Genomic DNA, 22,727 nt, shown 5'->3' on the forward strand with positions numbered 1-22,727 from the left:
ATATTGATGTTGTATGCACCTGATGCAAAGTCAGATCTGGGTCAATGCTGTCTGATTGATACAAATCATATTGATGTCGTATGCACCTTATGCAAAGTCAGATCTGTGTCTCAGATGTCAGTGACTGATGCAAATCATATCGATGTTGTATGCACTTGATGCAAAGACAGATATGCAGGGATTGTCCTGGGGTTTCGCCAGTGTCACAAATTGTGATTTTTTTTCCTTATTGGTGACAAAATTATCCCACCTGGCGATTTTTTTGGCAACAGACTTTTTAGTTATTTAATTTGTACATACAATCATGAATTTGGACTGGATAAATTAAAAGGGAGAACGAAAGGAAGCCACAAACTTGACTAAGCAATGCATTGGAATCAATCTGTTACACAAACGATCCTTTGTTCGTATTGACAACCCCATCTTTACAGTGCATTGTTACATCATAATCTGCTTATGCTGACATCTGGGCTGAGTACTGTATGCTGTGATACAGTCAATCATGCTACCGAACTATACCTACAACTGACCAACTTCTGAAGACGCGAAAAAAACAGATACAATTAACTGAATGGCTAATCCTTCTGTTTTTTTTTTACATATACCAATACAATAGTTTTGCTGAACCTTCATAGAAAACTGATAACCTTTGAAGTACCGACTACTGTGTATAAATACAAAGCAAATGGAAAAAATCTCAATCACAATATATATCTGTTGCCAGTGCAACATTATCATGAGCAAACGGAAGTTAGACATTGCATGTTCATCATCTCATCCTAAGTTACAAAAATTAACAGCGTTTGGATTTAGTGCAAATTCATCAGACAACAGTCACTGAACCTGATGATAAACCTTGCAATCCAACATCATCTACATGTAGTGCTTCAAGTGCAACACCACATTATGATGAATGGGGCAAAAATTCCCGAAAATTTCTAGACAGTTGGAAACTTGAGCATCCGTGGCTGAGATATGATGAAAAGTTAAAACAGGTCTTAAGTGATGTATGTATCAAGGCAAAGTTCGTCAATTCATTTACAACTGGCTGTGATATTTTGAAGGAGTGTGTCACCAAACATGAATCCAGGCGGGGTAAGTAATATTTGTGCATTTTACTCATTGATCTTTTCCTTTTGCCATCAATCCCGTGTTACGGCTGCAGAGACTTTAACTCCGCAACAAGAAATAGCAAAAAAACAAGTTTTGCATAATTAAAAATAATTATTTATTTCTCAAAATACAGGAGTGAAAGAATCCCTAAATTGGGTGTGAATTTATGCTTATATATATAGTCCAATATTGCCAGGTGTTGATTCGTGTAAGTTTCATTCATGGGAATGGAGATCCTATTTTTGCTTGTCGAGAAAATTTATAGAGCATTCAGTGATCAATTCTTGGGATTTAGGAAGCAATTCACTACAAGCTTTGTGAAGCTAGCCATAAAAGGGGGGGGTCATTTAATTATGGAATGCATGCAATCGACGGTCGCATTATACGTCACTTATCTTACATTGCAATGTACGATCATAGGGTTTTATTATTATTAAAATGTCAACTAAAGTTGATAATGCATTTTTTTTCAGGTAACAACAGTCATACATGTGCACAAATGGTGATGCGGGATGCCAACACCATGGAAGCAGCGAAGATCACTGCCATTAGTAAAAGCAAAAATGCTATTATTAGTGCTATGCGGAACACTTTTTTTGTGGCTTACTACAACCTGGCTAATACAATTGTCCCAAAGCTGCACCAGTTGTGTATCACACAGGTATTGAGAATATTATATTATAGCTTGTTAACAGTAATATTCTATGGATTTAAATGACAGTAACATAGGGAAAAACACATGTACAACCTTAATATATTCAATGTGACGTTACTGTAGTACACCGTGGTTGTTGTATAAATGCCAATTTTTTGTTAATCATATATATATCAATCAGAACATGTATAATTATAAATGAAATATTTATGGCATACAAAATTAATGATTATTTCTATTTCAGGGCGCCACCCAACTCTCAGACCTCAAAGTAGATAAGCACACATCGCATGACAGTCACAAAAGCACCAGTGAGTTTCAGCAGTCGTTGGCCGATGTAATAGTTGATGAGATGGTTACCGAGGTCAAGGAATCTCGTGTTTACAGTGTCATGCTTGATGAGAGCACAGATGTTTCAGTACATCAGAATTTGATTGTTTATGTTAGGTACTTAACTAGTTTGGTTGGCAGTGTTGAACCAGTGACACAATTTCTAGGTATTCGTCAGCTTCAAACCACAAACGCAGAATCTATATATTCAGAGTTGTTAGGTTTAATTAAGTCATTTGGTTTTAGTCTGGACAATCTGATTGGTGTATCAACAGATGGTGCTGCAGTCATGTTGGGTTGCAAGAGTGGTGTTGTTACCAGGTTGAAGGAGGCTACTAAAGGTTTGCTTGCAACTCACTGCATTGCAGATAGGTTAGCTCTGGGTACAGGTGCTGCAGCTGACGAGGTTAGATACATGGTTAAGTTTCAAGATATACTGAATAATATGTACAAGTATTTTGCATATTCCCCCCCGTAATATGTGTAGGCTTGTGGCAATTCAGTCAGTGTTGGAGTCTTCTCACACTCGCTTGCATCGGGTATTCCACACAAGGTGGCTGAGTTTTGAAGGTAGTGTACAGGCAGTTGTTGATAATTTTCAAGCTCTAGTTAGTGTCTTCTTGGAAGACAAGTCTGCAAAGGCTCTTGTATTGTATAAGCCCATTGCTTGTTTCAAATTTGTTTATACAGCACACTATATGGCTGACATTCTGAGGCCTTTGGCAGTTCTGTGTCAAGCTTATCAGAGATCTGATAATGACTTTACCGAGGTTAATCCCCTTCTCCACTCCACTGTTGAGCTTCTTGAAAGTCTGAGGTTCGAGTCTGGTAGTAACATTTCTAGGTTTCTTTCTGAGATTCCAGCAGAACCAAGTTTAGATTCATCAGGTTTGTATACTTTTGAGTACAAAGGCCATACAATTAGCGACGGTGCTAAGCAAAGGTCGGAGGCTGCATCATCTTGTGCCAAATTTATAGATATTGTTATAGACAATCTAAAAGCAAGGTTCACGGAGGATGGTGATTCGATAGTTTTGAGTGCTCTAACCAAGTTGTTTGATCCCTATTTGTATGGTTCATAGGCTAACAGTTCCATTCTTTCAGAGGTTTCAGGTATTGTTTCAGATTACTTGTCTACTTGTGGGTTTGGTAATCAGTCAGAGGTTAGTCAGGAGTTGGCTGACTTTGTGGCTTATGCTAGTGTTCAAGTTCTCAGGAATAGTAAGGTGTATAGAGGTGTTAAGGACTTGATTCAGTTGGCAGTGAGATCCAGGGCAACATACCCTTGCGCATCTGCGGCTGCTGAGAGACTACTGGTGTCACCTGTCAGCACTGTAGACTGTGAACGTGGATTCAGTAAGATGAACCTCATAAAAACTGACATCAGAAATAAACTCTGCATCTCATCTCTCGAGAATTTAATGAGAATCAGCATGTACAGATGTGAAAAATTAGACTTTGAAACTGCATTCAACAAGTGGGCAGCCCTAAAATCGCTACGGATCTTCATGTAACACGTTGTAACATTTTGTTAATGCTTGTTGTAATTAAAGTATTAACTAACCCATCTTTTGTAATTTTTATTGCCTGTTACATTAATAGACTAAATTAACACTTGGAAAAATGTATACTACTTGTTCTGGCGACACTTTTTGAAAATTGGCGACAAAATATTGAGGTTAGCGATTTTTTTGGCGACAGCTTTTTAAAAGCCAGGACCATCCCTGGATATGGGTCAATGCTGTCAACAGTTGGTGCAAAGTCAGATTTGCATCTATGCTGTCAGCAGCTGGTGCAAAGTCAGATTTGGGTCAATGCCGTCAGCAGTTGGTGCAAAGTCAGATCTATGTTGTAAGCAATTGGTGCAAAGTCAGATCTGGATCTATTCTGTCAATAGTTGATGCTAGTTTAGATTCATGTTTATAAAAGCTGATGCAAAGTCACATTTATTAGGCAGCTGATGCAAGGTTAAATGTATGCAATCCATAGTTGCTGCAAGGTTACATCTGGGTATATGCCATCAGTAGTTAGATCTATGCTATTAGCAGTCCATGTAGAGCCAGATTAATACTGTTAAGCAGATCATTCACAGTTAGATCAAAGCTAGGCACAGCTGATGTAAAGTCAGAGCTTGATCTATGTTCTTAGTAGCTGATGCAAAATCAGATTTTGACAGAAGCTGCTAAAAATTGACAGTTGATGCAAAATGAGAACTAGACAGAAGCTGTTAAAAATTGACAGCTGATGCAAAATCAGAACTAGACATATACTGTTAGCACTTGCAAATGCAAAGTCAGATCTGGATCTATGTTGTTAGCAGTCGATACAGAGTCAGACCAATACTGTTATCAGTCGATGCAAAGTCAGACCTATACTGTTAGCAGTTGAAGCAAAGTCAGACCTATACTGTTATCAGTCAATACAAAGTCAGACCTACAATGTTATCAGTTCATGCAAAGTCAGACCTATACTGTTAACAGTTCATGCAAAGTCAGACCTATACTGTTATCAGTTGATACAAAGTCAGACCAATACTGTTATCAGTCGATACAAAGTCAGACCTATACTGTTAACAGTTGATGCAATGTCAGACCTATACTGTTATTAGTCTATACAAAGTCAGACCTATACTGTTAACAGCTGAAGCAAAGTCAGACCTATACTGTTATCAGCTGATGCAAAGTCAGACCTATACTGTCATCAGTCGATACAAAGTCAGACCTATACTGTTGTTAGTCAATGCAAAGTCAGACCAATACTGTTATCAGTCGATACAAAGTCAGACCTATGCTGTTATCAGTTGATGCAAATCAGACTAATACTCTTATCAGGTGATGCAAAGTCAGACCAATACTGTTATCAGTTGATGCACAGCAGACATATACTGTTAAAAGCCGATACAAAGTCAGACCTATACTGTTATCAGTGGATGCAAAGTTAGACCAATACTGTTATCAGTCGATACAAAGTCAGACCTATACTGTTAACAGCTGAAGCAAAGTCAGACCTATACTATTATCAGTTCATGCAAAGTCAGGCCTATACTATTAATGGTTGATGCAAAGTCAGATACTGTTATCAGTTGAACCAAGGTCAGATAGATACTGTTAGGTGTTGATGCAAGTTTTTTTTCTTAATTTCTTTTCTGGGATTAAACTTTATCCGACTGTACAGAAAGTCTTGCAATTAATTTTGACCAGTTCAATCTAATGGAAAATATTACTCCCAAATAATTGTAACAAGTTAAAAAATGTATATTCTCATACTTTTTAAATATACCACCATTTCAAAAATCAATTTTTGTTTTTATCCATATTAACAGTAAGACCCCATTTTCTTTCATTTTTATTTGAAAACAGTATCTGCAAAAATATATTATCATTATAAAGTAAAATATTTTGTAATTCACTGTCAACAAATATTTCAGTTTCACTTTTTCATTCACAACTGGCAAGAAGCCACTTAAAAACATAAAAAACAGTAAAGGACTGGATATATAACCTTGTCTCACTCCAAGCTTACATTCGAATTATTTCAAAACAAATTCCAGTTCAAAGACTGGCTATAAAAATATATGTCCCAGCACACTTACTCAACTGAACCAAGTCCCATATAAAAACATCAAGATACCATAAAACAAGACATTATAACTAGGCAGATCTGGGTCTGTGCAGTTTGCAACAGCAGGTCTAGGTCTATGCAGTTTGAAGTTGGACTCGACTTATAAGCAAGTACATATGGTAGTCCTACAGCTGTTTAGATTGATATGTTGAGGAGCAAATCTGGAAATCCCTACTAAAGGAAGATTTAGAAACTATTATATTAGGCGACTTAATATTCACAAGATAAAAACTCCACCATTAAAATGGATAAGAAACTTTGAAAGTTACAGCGTTACCCAAATAATTAACACTCTAACCAGAGTAATAGATAAAAGTGCAACTATAACACTGGTCAACAGTGAAATCATTACTGACTTGAAAAGGCCCTAATCTGTAGTATTTTGGTGTGCCGAACACGAATATAACCGTGAAAAATTTGTATTGGCTCTCGTTTTGAAGATATTCATATACCTCATTTTCTATGTTTCACTGTGTAAATTTCTCCAGTAGGACTGCAGCAACATCCGGAATAATGATGTAACATTGCATAATACCATCATGCTCACATCATCCACAGTTGATTGCATCATTTTCTGATGCAGTGCAATACTAATGCCATGCGGCTGCTGAAGTAAGTTGACGTCAGCAGTGTACTATACATGTGTAGGCCTATTATACTAATGCCAGGCGGCTGCTGAAGCTGACGTAAGCAGTGTACTATATAAAGCCCAATCAGATAGGTTCAGCATTTAAAATATTTTAGACGTTGTGCGAGACAGTTCAAGCTACTGTTACATAAAACTTATTATTTTATCCATTTACGTACAATAAAGAACAGTAATGCCTCGAAAGTGTGTTAATACCGCGGACAATTTTTGCTATATTTGTGGGGAAGTGACATTTGCCAACCAGAAGAAAAGTATCAATTCTCAAGTGAAGAAGGCATATCATCTTTACTTCGGATGCAAGGTTGGTGACCAAGACAAGCCTTGGGCTCCGCATATATGCTGTGCTACATGTACAACACAGCTTTCACAGTGGTTGAATTGCAAAAGGTCATCAATGCCGTTTGCAGTCCCAATGGTGTGGAGAGAGCCAAGCAACCACCTAAATGACTGTTACTTCTGCTTGGTTCCTCCTCTTTCCGGCGGAATAACGAAGCGAAAGAAGTCGAGAATAGTCTACCCAAACATTCCGTCTGCATTGAGACCAGTTCCACATGGTGAGGGACTTCCTATTCCAGAACCTCCAGCAGAATATTCTCTTGATTCATCTGACGAAGACAAAGGTGAGTCGACCTGTTCTTCTCCTGGTCCATCAGCATGCAGTGATCCAGATTTTCACTGTGGTGCATCATCAACCCCACACAGAATAACACAGGAAGAACTAAATGACCTGATTCGTGATTTGGACTTATCAAAGAACAAGGCAGAATTGCTAGGATCAAGACTCCAACAATGGAATCTTCTAGAAGAAGATGTCACAATTACTGCATATCGAAAGCGCCACCAGCAATTGGAGCCTTTCTTCAGAAAGGAAAGTAATCTGATATTCTGTTCCGATATTGAGGGCCTCATGAATGCTTTAAAAATCACTCATGACCCACAAGAATGGAGACTATTTGTGGACTCTTCGAAACTGAGTCTCAAGGCTGTGCTTTTGCACAATGGAAACATTCTTCCATCTATTCCAGTAGCGTATGCTGTCCACATGAAAGAGACATACGATAACTTAAGGCAGCTACTGAATTCCATTGAGTATAACAAGTACAGCTGGCACCTCTGTGGTGATTTGAAGGTAGTTGCCCTTTTAATGGGACTGCAGCAAGGATATACAAAATACATATGTTTCTTATGCGAGTGGGATAGCCGAGCAAGGGAAATGCACTACATGAGGAAGGAATGGACTCACAGGCAGAATGTAGCCATTGGAGAGAAGAATATCCAACACCCAGCTCTGGTTGAGGCTCAGAAAATCTTGCTACCACCCCTTCACATCAAACTAGGTTTGATGAAGAACTTCGTGAAAGCCATTGACCGGACTTTGCCAGCATTCCGATACCTGCATGAAAAATTCCCTCGACTCAGCGAAGCAAAGATTAAAGAGGGAGTTTTTGTGGGTCCTCAGATTCGAGAGCTTTTCAAAGATGACCGGTTCAACAACTTGCTGGAAGGTGACGCGAAACAAGCATGGAATGCTTTTCGCCTAGTTTCTACAAACTTCCTCGGAAATGTTAGGGCAGAAAACTATAAGGAACTAGTAGAAGACATGTTGATGAAGTATAAGAAACTTGGCTGCAATATGTCTCTAAAGATTCACTTCCTTCATTCCCATTTGGATTTCTTTCCTAGCAACTGTGGTATTGTTAGTGATGAACACGGCGAACGTTTTCATCAAGATATCGCAACAATGGAACAAAGATACCAGGGAAAATGGTCCACTACAATGCTGGCTGACTACTGCTGGACACTCCTCAGAGATGCTCCCGAACAGCTGTACAAGAGACAGGCGAAGAAATCTAAGATGTAGTCAATGACTTGATTTTTTATAGGTAGGCTATTACAGTTGACCTTTTACTATTGGAATGCATTTCGTTATGTAAACATTAATTTCTTGCAGATTACAAAAAAACTAGAGCCAATTTTGCAATTTGACTGTCATATTCGTGTTCAGCACATAAAAATTGATAAGAATTGACTAATTTTATTTCAGTAACATGACTTTTGTAAAAATTTGTTGTCCAGTGTAATTTATCATATTTATACTGATAAACCCAAAAACATGTGAATTTATGTGCCAGTGCTTGCACTGAGTGACCAATAGAAGGTCTGTAGATAGACTTGAAAACTATAGAAAATGGAGGAATTAAGCTATGTACCTAATAGATACGGCAAAAGAAGAGTACTATAAACAAGTTATAGATGAAAATAAGACTGTCAAGGCCTTGTGAAAGTAGCTAAAAGAGCTGAGCCCATTGAAAAATAATTGTTTACCCTAAGATATGAGATCCATCCAAGAACTGTTTACCCTAAGACTTAAGATCCATTCAAGAACAACTCTTTACCCCAAGACTTAAGATCCATTCAAGAACAACTCTTTACCCCAAGACTTAAGATTCATCCAAGAACAACTCTTTACCCTAAGACTTAAGATCCATTCAAGAACAACTCTTTACCCCAAGACTTAAGATCCATCCAAGAAGAACTTATTACCCCAAGACTTAAGAGCCATCCAAGAACAGTTATTTCCCCATACCCCAACTTTAGCAAATGATGACATAGCAACATCTCTACAAGATATTGTTGAAATGTTTAATAATTCCTTCAGAAGCTAAAATTTCTGACAATAAATATTTTTCAATAGCAAATATTAGTGAAGCTGAGGTTTCTGAGTATTAATCAATCCTCTGGACTCAATGTTACTGGTCCACCAATTCTTAAACTTGCTGTGCCACTAAAAAAGGTCATTAATGCTTACTATAACTTGAATATAAGTGTGGTAACTTTCCAGATACCTTGCAATTTGCAAAAAGGTTAATATATTTTTAAGAAAGAATAAAAGGAAGATCCAGGGAACCACAGACCTATATCGATTCAAACAATGTTACTGAAAAATAATTGAAAATAAAGTAGCTATGCAGGTCAATTAATTTTTTTAAAACATAATTTCTATTTCATAAGGCACAATCAGGATTTAGAACTATCACACACGCTAAACTGAACTCAACAAATTAAAAGCTCCTTGGATACAAATATTGGATAATGGTTCTTTGAATAGGATTGTTTTCCCTAACTTCAAGAAAGAGTTTTTTTTCTTTTTCTAGATGATCATGAAATTCTGCTGCAAAATCTTGAGCTATTACAGGCTGGAACATTATTCTTTAAAGCATAGGTCTCAACAAGTAACCATTGGTATGGAAATAATATTAGTGCACAATGCACTAATCAAACATGGATCCATCAATGCTCTATTTTAGGCCCTCCCTGCTATTTTGTGTAAACAATCTTCCAATAAATAATGAATTCACATTACAGATTTGTTTGCATCATTGTTTACTTCTGGTTCTGATAGTGAAGTTACCAAGATTAGATTCAGACCTCAATAAAGTTCAAAGTTGGGCACAACAAAATAAGATAGTAATTAACAAAGGTAATGACTTCTGGGACATAACAAGAATGACAAAAATTAGAGAACCCAAAATTATCTCTTATAATAAAATAAAAAAAAAAGTTAGTTAAAAAATGTTAAACATGAAAAGCACATAGTCTGTCAATAATGATTTACAATGGGATGACCATATTGACAAACTTTATACAGCACCATCATCCCAAATTGTATTACTCAGCAGTCAAGAAATATGGACTTATGGAAAACCGTATTCTTCTAACAATTGATTATTATTCAAATATATGGGCAAAATGAAAATTTCAACTTGACAGGATTTATAAACCTCAGGAAAGAACAGCACACATTATTTTAAATGCATCTATTGATTATTCATCACTAGCACTGTTTACAGAACTAAAAGGTTTACAGTGTATTAAAGAATTGATTTTCACTAGGCAGGTCTTGTATATAAATGTCTACATGGAACTGCAACAGAGTACATGTATCTGGATTTATTCAGACCTTATTCAATGCATTACCAGTCAAGATCAATATCAGATGAGACCTTCAATCACCTACACCAAAAACAGCAATTTTAGAAAAGCTTCCCATAGTCTGGCACAGTAGTTTAATGAAGAGATATCACTGAGATGTATCTGTTAGTAACAGAGCATACAAAATTTAGTATGTTAAAATAAATATTAAATAAATAATATCATGTATATGATGCTGATTGTTCTTTTTTCTTAATAGGGTCTCAAAGGAGAATAGTCCTCGAGTATGTGTCACCCTCTAGGAATAAGTTGTTATTATTAATATTATTATTATTATAAATATTCACCTGAAAAGTCTTTACAGCTGATTTAATATCTGAATATATAATGTTTTAACAGCGAGCATTATATAATTTTATAATAATGCATACCACAATCCCTCTCTATTTAACGACTTTTAAAATCAACAAGTAAGCAAAAGGATCTCATTTTTTTCCCCCAAAGATATTTCTGTATTAAAGCTTGCAATATAAAACATTATCCATTTTTAACTGTATTACATGTATCTTATCGTAGTTGTGAGCCAATGTTTTTTTTATTTAAAATTGATACAAATAATTTCCAACAAGCATCTAGTAGTTATTTCCTATGTAATTACTTACATTTAAGAGATTGCCTATAATTAAATCTCTTCTACATCTAATAGGGGGACCCCAAGTGGCTGAGTGGTCTAAGGAGTTTGCCTTTATAGATCACTCAAAAATACCCCCTCTGTCTAACTGCACTTGATTCTTGGCTTAACCAATGTGGATACGTGAGAAAGCTGGCCTGTAGCTTCCAGTGGGCCAGTGGTTCTTCTTCCACCAAATATGCTTACTAAAAATGCCTTTAAAGCCCACAAAAACCATTGGTCAGGAAAGGTAGCATTACAGAAGACTACAACAAAATTAGCATCTAAATCACATTTAAAATACTTGAAACATTCCAAACGTTATATCTGTTCCCCTTCAATGTCAAAGAGTTATCAAATTTACATGATCCCCACATATTTTGCCCAATTCTCTAACTTGTCATGCAGAGGTGTGATCTAACATGCCTTTTGACTTCTACTACATGTATCTTTTCCCTATTTCCAAGTTTAAAAATATCTGACAAAATTTCCTAGACCGGTTCTTTTAAACTGGTTTAAGACACTATATTTCTATCTTTTTAAATCTATGCATGTCAAATTGTACCAGGACAATTCAGAAATATTTCTAGGTTTATATAACCATCCCAGAAATATATGACAAATTCAATTAAAAGACATGGGCATTTTACTATACAAGAACTACAATGTATGATCAACAGTATTCTCATACCATTCCATTTGTTTGTACACCTACTGATTTTAAAAACAGAAGGTACCAAGGATATTAAAAAAATGCAAATACACTTTTCATTTTATTCATTGATTTATAAGTTCTAATCTGATTGTCACCAGTGGGTCCCAAATGCTGTCAACTTGTTGGCATTTTGAATCAATGGGAGTTTCCTTAGCAACACATTCACCATATTTGTATGAGCCAGTCTACGTTTTCAAACAACAGATGTGATGTAGTTCACTTTGAACACACTTACACAAGACTTCCTCCTATAAAACTAGGCACTGCAAATATTATAGTGTAAACTATGATCCTGCAATGAAAACACCACATACTGGACAAGTTTGTACTACACCGTTCAATGATAATGATTTTAAAATCCGAGTCTTTGCTTTTCTTGATGCAGTCTGTAGCAGAACATTGTTGTGAAAGTAAATAGTGATCGATAACTTCATCTGGAAGTATTGTGATGACAACCAAGGTGCAGACCACTCAATAATTAGAAATGAACAGACTGATAATACTAAATCAATATTAAATTTTGGAACAACAAATACTTTCTCATTTATGATCAATGCATGAACACGCTGACGTATACCTGAGGGCTATGGATCACGATTCTTAAAGTTTGTGACAGGCGAATAAGTAAATAAAAAACACTGACCTTAAAGATATTATGTCGGTTTGTTCTTCCTTGCTCTACAATAAAATGCATTTTCAGGGTATGCGACTCTGAAGACGCTAATATTTATGAACATTTAAATATAGAAATAGGATGTCAGAATGATAAAAGTAGTATGGACACAATCTCACTGAGTGCCCCAGTGCATGATGACATACATATAATTGATATGAAACTAAATACAAAAGGTTTGAACATAGGTCACTTAAATGTACAAGGAATAGTGGGAAAAATAGACCAGAATAAGTCAATGTCTTCCAAGGAAAATAATATACATGTCTTCAGACTCACTGAAACCAAATTAAAGGCCAACTACAATGATGATCTATTTCACTGTCAAGGCTGCAATAAACCATTACACAACTACAGAGAGACAGTGGGGGGCGGGGTCTTGTATACATTAGAGAAGATGTAATTGCAGAAAGACGACTTGACTTGGAGTCACATGAAATTGAGAGTATCTGGGTGGACATTTTTCAAAATAATGCAAAACCATTCCTAATTGGTTTCATTTATAGACCACCTTCCTCCAAAGCAATTTGGAATGATAACTTTTTAAAACAAATGGAAAATGTTCTTGCACACGAGAAAGAAACATATGGACTGACTTATTCATGGATGTAGTCTCTAAGCATGCACCACTGAAAGTACATCAAGTAAAGACTGAAATTCAACCTAATTGGCTTACTACTGAAATCCTAGATGCTATGAAAACATGAGACCAATTCAAGGCTATGGAAAACCACATGCACAATATAAAGTATGGAGAGAAAAAAAAACAAGTATGATTAAAAAAGCTTTAAAAAAACTTATTATCAATCATTGCTTGAAAACATAAAGAGCAACACAAACTCCATTTGGAAAGTCTTCAATGAACTCACTGGAGAATACACAAAGATCAGACAAATAAAATTCACTCCCTTCTGGTAAATAACACCATAGTCACTGATGATACTGACATTGCAAATGTTTTCAATGATTTTTTCACCATCATTACCACAAAATTATAGAAACCAGTGATAGAAAACAACTTTAATGAACTGAAAATGTTCTGCAGCAGCAAAATCTCTAAGGAGGTATGTTTCTCTATCCCACCAGTATCAAAAAACTTTGTTAAAAAATGTCTCCCTGAACTTGATACCAAGAAAGGTACAGGACTTGATCAGATCTGTCCATGACTCATTAAGCCTTCGGCCTCTGCTATTGTAGATAACATAACATTTCATAATCAATTTAAGTATTGCAACCTCATCTGTACCCAAAATATGGAAAACTCCAAAAGTAACTCCAATTCACAAATCTGGTTCTAAGGATGATGCCGACCAATCTCAATACTACCAAACTTGTCAAAACTGATTGAATGTCCATGACTCATTCATGTCATATTTAACCAAACACTTGCTGTTACACCCTAATCAATCAGGCTTTAGAAATAAACATTCATGTGAGACTGCCTTGATATCCCTAACTGAAAAATGGCTTCAAGCACTTGACCAAGGTAGAATAATAGGATCTGTATTTGTAGATTTCAGGAAAGCTTTTAACATGGTGGATCATGAAATCCTTTTGAAGAAACTAAAAATCTACCAATGTGATCAAACAATTAGATGGTTTACTTCATACTTAAGTGAGGGAACACGTTTACATAAAAAACGTTCTGTCTGAACCTGGAACAATTAGATATGGAGTACCACAAGGCTCAATTCTAGGTCCATTACTATTCATTTTATTTATTAATGACCTACCACTTTTACTAAGAGACTCAATATCATCTACAGATCTCTATGCAGATGACACAACATTGTCAGACAGCCAAAACACAAATCATGAACTTGAAATTTATTTACAGAATGCCCTAAACAAACTGGAAAACTGGAGCACATGTAATGGCATGGTGGTAAATACTGGTAAAACTAAAATATTACTTATCTCAACATGGCTAAAAAGGACAAATCTTGATAGTGATGAACTATGTCTGACATGGAAGGATAAAAATGTGCAAATGGTCTGTCTCGATAGACTACTTGGTGTTCTGGTAGATAATAACCTATCATGGACTGAACATATCAAACATATCAGTAAAAAAAGTCAATTCAAGTTTATGGCTTCTCAGTATGATAAGACATTTTCTCCCTGAAAGGCACAGAAAACTATTTTATAACAGTTACATACAACCCTATTTAGACTACTGTAATACAGTATGGGGTAAAATGATAAAAATATAGCAAAGTTGGCACATCTTCAAAAAAGAGCATTAGGGCTAATATCAATCCAGAAAGAAAGCAAGGAAAATTTAGCTGGTAAGTTAAAAATATTACCTATTACAGACCGAATCTGTTCGAGAAAAGCCAAATTAACGTACAGGATATCCCATAATAGTGCTCCTGAATATTTATAATCACTATTCCAGTATAGGCTACCTGGTAATACTCCCCACCTGTGATCCATGTCTACCATACAGTATAAAATTCCCAAACCAAATAAGGAGTTGTCTTAAAAAGGTTTCCAATACTCTGGAACTCTGCTCTGGAACAGTATTCCAGTTGAGATTAGAAATGCCCACTCTATTTCCTTCTTCCAAACCCAATATATCTAGTAGCTTCAGAGATGCAGCTAAAATAAATAAATTCCTTTGTATGAGGGCCTCAAGGTAGATTAGTTCTTAGCTGTTACCCTCTTTAAATAGGTCATTATTATTAGTAGTATTATTAATATTTTAATTTCCAGTTTAAATCAGATGACTGCTGCAAACAATCAATAAATAGATGCCGTGTAGATTCCAGGTTATGCAAGAGAAGTTACTATAGTATCATGGCAATTCCGAGACAATACTGTTATGATTGCATATACTTGTCCTAATGGTGGGAGTTTCATGTATATGTTGCACAAAGTGTTAATCAGCTTGAAGAATGGATGCTACTTCTATGTTACTCATTCTGCTACCTGTGTCATCCAAGAGAAACTGGTCAGAGAGATTTAAAGAAATACATCTGTAAGCACCTGTGATGGGGAGAGTAGCCCCAGGATTAAAACTAAGAATGGATCACCAAGCATGAAAGTACACATACAGCTCAGACTGTTTAAACTCCCAGTGTTCCAGTGAAAAGTAAATAAAACAGGTACAACAAACACCTGTCAACTGTGAAAGTGACCATAGGTTCAATCTCTTGGTTCGTGACAAAAATTGTAATCATGTGATAAAACTCTTGCATACCTGTCAACTTCAAAAGCCAAGTATGGAGATTAAATAAAGAAAATTGGGAGATCGGGACCTAAAATTAGGGTTTTTCCCTGCCTTTTTAAAGCCGGTTTACACTAAATATTGACCGATCTTTCAGGTGCAATATGCATGTAATTCTCAAAGGATGCGCTGGTCCTCCCTGTGATGTGCATTATTTTCCCCCAGGACATGCCCTCTTTTCATATTCTTTTAGCTGTGGCCTAACTACACAGTAGATAAAGGTTAGTCTTAAGTAAACAAGGAAGAAAGCCTGTGTGACTAATAGTTAATACTTATCATTGCAATTGTCTCATGAAAAGGACATGCCCTTCGATATGCGTCAAAGAAACCATGTTCTACAGTGTGTAATGTATATACCAACAATTGATTTGGAAATAAATGATGCCCTATTTTGTTGAAACTAATGCTGCATAAATACACAGTCCCAAGCTACTGTACATAAGGTAACTATTCTCCCACATTTTATATCCCACCATATCAACTCGTAAGGCATTTAACATTGTTTACTAAATAACTTGCTTATGGGTATTCTGAATTACTTTGAGGGCACATATTCTGCAAGGTATGTTTTTCTTTTATTCCTTCTTTTAATTTAATGATGTAATTAACATTTGTCTATACAGTACAGTAATGCCAGATATTTACTCTCGTTAGTTTCTTTCATGAGAATGGATATGCTACAGCATTCACAGTGACCATTCTTGGGATTGAAATTAATTTCTCAACTTTATTGCTGTGGTCTATTTTTGTTGCAGTTTGTTTCTGATTTTAGTATTGTTGTTAGGATAAAAAAGATCATAAACTTATCTGAATAATGTTTAAACACAACATTCTATACACTGAAGAAAAGATTCTGTGTAGTAATGTCAGAGGTCTCGCTAGGATTTTAAAACTAGGAGTCCAGGACTCCAATTTTGGTAAAAATAGGAGTCCCACCAGCAAAAGTTGCAGTCCCTTCTTTCCTACAGAATCAACACAGATGTGATTGCATCTGTTTTTAGATGGAGAGGTTTTTGTAATGTAATCACTCACTATAATATAGCTTCATCACAACAGTCAATTGACAGGATCACAAATTTATGGTTTATTTATTCGTATACGTAATTGTTGTAATTTTAGGCAAATAAATAGTATCTGATTTTCTGTTTTTTCCTGTATTTTCACAAATACATGTCAAGTCAGAAAACAGATTAGACCTTAAAGCTCATCTCGCAAATTCCACAACATAGCATTGTCCCATACGTTTCTGACCTACATAATTTGCTTTTAAAGTTAAATCTTTAATAAAATAATATCTAGGCTTTGGTTTCAATGATTCGTATATTTTTTCTGAATATATTTGCCCAATGATTTAAGAAAAACAGACAATCTAATAAACTGGTACATCCCAGACGTAGCGAAGACCGCCATTATTTCCCATTAGGCCTACTGGTCCACTTACAGTTTCAAACTCAGTTTATGACGAAATAGTATATAAGAGGCAGTTAATATATATCCCGATCACCGATTCTGATCTTAAAACGCAAGTTTGTATGTTTTATCATCAAAGGATAGCATGCAGGAAATTGATGGTTGCTACCTTACTCGGAAAAGGGTTAATGGTCAATCAGCTATCAAAACATAATGTTTGTGAATGGGCAAGAGTTTGTTTGTCAACGTAATTGATATCAAAACTAGGCTTAGCTACTGATGTCTTGATGAATACATTTCACTACAACACTAGAACTAACTGGGCTAAGGTGAGGGGCATTAAAGTAAATATGGTATGGTCAGTCAATGTACCGCTTAAATAATCACAGGGCGAAGTCGTTTTCGATTTCTTAACAGAAGAAGGCAAAGTTTACATTTTTTGGCGACTTGTCACCCACTTACGAATGGCATTTTGTCCAAGTCTCAACATGTCTTGATTCTGAGGTCACATGCACTGCTTATTCCGCTACATTCGGAAATGAACACAATAGTGAAAGCTAAAGTTGTTTATTTGATGTACTTTTATATATGACCACATGTACATCTCTGGGTCTTTCTGCCTCTGAATTCAATCACTCTAAATATCTACATTTTCCCACCCGGCCATCAGTCAAAGCCTTTGAACTTGCTGCCCAGCTATTGCATCATGTTCTTTTTTATGTACTCTTATAAAATGGAAACATGTATGTATGAAGGGGTCTTTCAGTCACTGAATTCTGTCATTGTAAATATCAGCACAACTAACTGATCAACACATTTTCCCATAGAGCAGGTGGCTGAAGCAGGACTGGCAAGTCTTTGAATTTTGCTGCACACCTATTACATACGTACAGAGGACTCCTGCCTCAGTGATTTTCTGCGTCCCAGATAAAAAATTGGTGTCCAAATACGTGTAATTAAGCGTTTCTGAGATCTCTGGTGGTAATTATTTCGTCATAAAAATATTCACAGGAAATAAAACAGAACATGGCTTCTGTGGATTGCATACAATTTATCTATTCATGCAGAATTATATCTAGAAGAAATGAAAATCAAGACATAACATTCTCTGCAAAAATTTAGAGATATTATGAAATCAAGGGGTAGGCGTGGAAGGACCCCAAAAGTCAGATAATTTTTTTTCTCCCAGAGTGAGAGTTTATAGGTATGCTCCTGCACAACTTCATTGGACAAACTGGTTAATCAATTTGTTACACTGACAGCGTTTTTAAGAAGATATAGATTCCTTTTTAGAACTAGAGTACAGCCACTATCTGGAAACAGTGATATTCATTGGCGTGTTTTTTAAATATCGTACTCGTCAACAATCCCGAGATTTTAACGAAATCAACTGGTGATGCAGAACTAGTAACGGGTGGTTATGTAGTGTGTATATGTACACAATAGGTAGCGCTATGCATACAAAAATACCGATAAATTGGAAATACCACAATACCTCCGACATAAAAAGTAATATCTACACCATAAAAGAAAATTACTCCCTATATCAGGGTTGATAGAGGAGCAATAATTTTATTTTCTGACATTCACCAACCATCTCCAACCACTTCGTGACGATTTTTGCCATCCTGAAAAATTTACCAAGGCCAGAAATTGCTTGGTACCGAGACTAATTTGGGTCAATCACCCTGGAAACGTCTAACTCCTCATCGATTTTTAAAAGAATACAAAATTGACAGTGCGTGGTACTGTAAATGAAGCGTGTCATGGGTTGGTTTTAATTACCTACAAATTAGTTCTTCAAAAACTTCATCATTTTTTAAGCCTCTGTCCCCAATAATGACACCTTTATAATCTTTTTCAACAATTGGACGAAAACGTGCGAGTAGTCTCGAGAGCTATGGGGTACATGGTAAAATTCGGACATGATCCAACACAGTAGGTCTTATTCCGGAATCTTTCCAACATAGGAAGTGCTATCATTCGAAATGAACCTCGACCCACCGAAAGAGATTAGACTGATCCCCTGTCGTACTTCCACGTAAAACCACATATATGGGTTTAACCTATCTTTGGCTGTCTGATAACCAGACTATAAAGAGACTAGGAGGTGCATTCCGAAAAATATCGGCTATTTCTGCAGTATAAATTTATGTATCGCGTGCAGGTCGGAGCAGTAAGTTAAAGAAGCACAATGATCAAGGTCTCGCTAGACAGTTTATCTGGTGAATATTTATCCGACAATGAACTATTGCAGAAAAATGAGAATACCTTTACACTGAATATGCAAATAAAAACAAACTAATGATTTTTGTAGAAAGCATGCATGTCAGATTTTGACTGCGGCAATCAGGTTAATTCATTATACAACTGGTGGCTTTTATATTCAACCAATACCGGCACCAACCCCTCTTTTTTTCATTATTTTTTTACAGCAAGGAGCTATTTTGAATATTTTCATGTGACAAGGCAGCTAAAAGAATCAGTATGTGCCTTGTGCATGAATAAAGTTCACTAGTACTATAACAAATTAGCATACTTTTCATTACCCCTCAATCATCTCGATTTTTAAATATTTTACCTCTGGCAGCAGGCATACATAAATAGGTGTGCCAAGTCGGGTGTTCATTTGCAGCCCAAGTTAAGCATTTGATCTCCACAGCTAGTCTAAGTGTGACAGGCAGTCACCAAACAAGCCAACCCATTTTCAAAACTAACTAAAAGTTAATCTAAACCACATTACAGATTTAGCTTCTGTGTGAATTTATAAATGCTAGGCTTATGATAATTAGGTTCATGCCTTATACCTTAAAAATTAGGGAGGTGTCACAGTACGAAACTGTCCAGTGAGACCTCAGCTAAACAAAATTCCCAATGCTGTGGAGACCACCAAGGATGTTTCTGCATTGAGATTGACGGTATGACTGACCGAGATGTTACGAATTAAAAATACTTAGACGAGTCATAACTTCTTGGTCAAATCCTTAGCATTTACCATCGTAGTAATATTTTCCAAATAGACCTGTTACCATTTTGTAGGGAATCTTAATATACTATCCTCACCGTCTCATCGTTTTTATTTTAATTGTTTGATTTTATTTTTTTTTTTTCTCGATAATTAACCTTTTATCAGCTGTAAATAATCTAGCATATAACCTTTCATATGACCATAATGGCCTTACAGCGATGGTGCTCCATAAAACCACAATCAATCAATCATTTAATCAATCAATCGCTCAACACTTTCTACGACCGATGTCCCTTTGCGTACACTCATGTGATAGAACTACAGTATAATAATAATAATAATAATGAGGACTTCGTACAGCGCCTAATCTTTAGAAGCTCTAAGCGCGTTACAACATTAGACAACACCTATAAGATAAAAAACATATAAAGATATTACAAAAACAAACACCATGAAATTAGAAAACATTAAAAAAAACATGCTGAGAATATTTAAGGTAGGAAACATTATTAGGTCTTTATTATGCAGGTGTTCATTTATATTTATCACAACAAAATTATCTAAGAAAACAATGCAAGAATCTATTCGGTGTTAATTTACAGTATATGCAGACTGATATAACAGAACTAAAATCTGCATTATTTTCACATCTAGCCGTCAAAATTATTTCTATATGGAGACTGTTTTAATCCGAATGACCTCTGACCTTTGGATCTCTTTAATGAGTAAAAGGCAACATTGCGAATGATGTATCAATACATTATCCTGGCACCCTGGGTCTTCGGTTACACATCTATTTGAAAGTTTTTGGCGGACGAATATACGGCAAGGTGTGAGAAAAACAGGGTCTTATAACATGCTATGCTGTGAAATTATCATTTAGAAACGTTTTAACAATCATATAAATACATGCACGTTTCATTTTGAATTTTATTCCTGCACTTCGTAATAAAAAAAAGGGTAGAAACCATTTGGTTTCAGTTTTCAGCAAAGGGATGAAGCAACATTGTGACATTGTGAAATTATCATGGCATTTAAAAAAAAACACGGATCTGGGGACAATTCAATAATCACTACTACATCCGATGTTTCTTCTAGCATGCGGTGGAAAAGAAAACGGTGTTCCGATTAGAGGTGATATAAATTACTATTCTTTTCTCGTTCCAATGCAAGACGAATAACTTCGACTTAGGAACCATGCGGACCACATTGGATAATTCTACGTGACAAAAAGCAAAAAGTTATCTCGTTAGTAGTATAGTTGGGCACTTTAGCGTCAGTGGAAATCCCTGTCAAAAAGGTCGTAGGCACGTTGAGCGTCAAGACTTTTCAGACCACCCTTGGGCACGTTTAGCGTCAAGGGCAATCGAACATGGGGAATATTGGGCTTGTATAGCACCAAGGGAAGTGGGGTTGTTGTATAGGGATAATAGGAATGGAACAGGTGAGGTGCCGTCATGGTACTGGACATTGGTAACAAAGTAGCATTGGTTTGACCTGAATACGCGCTCCTCTAGGGAGAGACAAATACAGTGTATATATATATATATATATATATATATATATATATATATATATACCTTCTCATTCTTTTCCACACGTCGAGGATTTTAAATAGAGACAGAAAGAAGAATTTGATTCTTTTCCAGCAGCAGAAAGAAGCAGAATAGGCTTTGTCCTTCAACAGCAACAGCAAGAAGAGGCAAGAAGAAGGAAACGACAGGAAGAAGAAGTAGCAGCAGAGAAGAAACAAGTAGGAGAGAAGGAGAACATTGAAAGTCAACGGTGAAGGTACTCTTGGACATTTTGGCATAGTTAATGAGTCTGAAACAAATGCATCAGAATTCTTTATTACGACCCAAGAGAGAAAAAAAGACCTACCTTAGCCAAACAATCCAACCCTATTACTACACCTGAGATAACAGCCCTAGTGATTTCTACTAAATCATCATCAACACGACCAAATCCAAAAGTAGGCCTTGGCCGTGGTAAAGCTGATTGCTTCCCGTTTTTGATTTTTTAATATAAAAAATAAACAAACAAACGCCCCAACGGCCCTTTTCAGGGCCACTCACCTATCTCGAAAAGAGACAGCATTCATTTTGCCAAAATCAATTAAAAATCAAAATCTCTTTGTTGCCCATGATGTACGCGTGTGAGTGAGTGAGTGCGGGAGTGTAGGTTCTTATTATGATAATAAAAACCAAAACCAAGAGACACTTACATTTCTGCCTGGTCTATTCTGGTACAATTTTTAAAATCCAGTTCACAACACAATGCTTTAAAAAAGTTAATAGACTTCTTCTGTATGTATTGTTCACTCTCTGTTTTTGTTTTTTTTTTTTTGTTTTTTTTTTTAATTCCTTCACGTCCACAGGTTTTTCCTCCTCTTCTTCCTCACTTTCTCCTCGTCTTCTTTTCTGCTCTTTTTTCTCTATCTGGATGTGTCTCGGTTATTCCTTTTGGGAGGGTATCTCTTCTTTCTGTTCGGAACCCCTCTCTTCCTCTTGCTCCAGTTGTTTTTTTTTATGGCATTCTGAAGACCAATGTGCTTTCTCATGACAGTGATAACAGGTATCTTGACTTTTGTCTCTTCTGACACATGTCTTGCTTTTCTCACGTTCTGGACACTCTGTAGCCCAGTGCCATTTCTTCTTCCAGATATAGCAAGCATCTTGACTTTTATCTCGAAAGGAGGGGGAGTAATCCGTCGGCTTCTCTGAAGAAAACCTTCGTCGTATGACATCTCGCAAAGCTCTGA

General features: G+C 36.1%; 1 protein-coding gene across 2 annotated transcripts in view; it reads right to left on the bottom strand.

Moving 5' to 3' along the window:
• The window catches only part of LOC149779898 (uncharacterized), a 48,609-nt gene extending 29,640 nt beyond the window's left edge, over positions 1 to 18,969 (bottom strand). Inside the window, exon 1 of one of the 2 annotated variants that reach the window (XM_089936585.1) lies at positions 18,788 to 18,969. The gene's annotated coding sequence lies outside the window, so the exon portion shown is untranslated. Of the gene's footprint in view, positions 1 to 18,783 lie in introns of both variants that reach the window. The other variant, XM_089936584.1, reaches the window with a different exon arrangement.
• Between the last annotated feature and the right edge of the window lie 3,758 nt (positions 18,970 to 22,727).

This window comes from Sinohyriopsis cumingii, chromosome 16, assembly GCF_028554795.1.
Source record: "Sinohyriopsis cumingii isolate HCF-2022 chromosome 16, ASM2855479v2, whole genome shotgun sequence".
NCBI classification, from domain to species: domain Eukaryota; kingdom Metazoa; phylum Mollusca; class Bivalvia; order Unionida; family Unionidae; genus Sinohyriopsis; species Sinohyriopsis cumingii.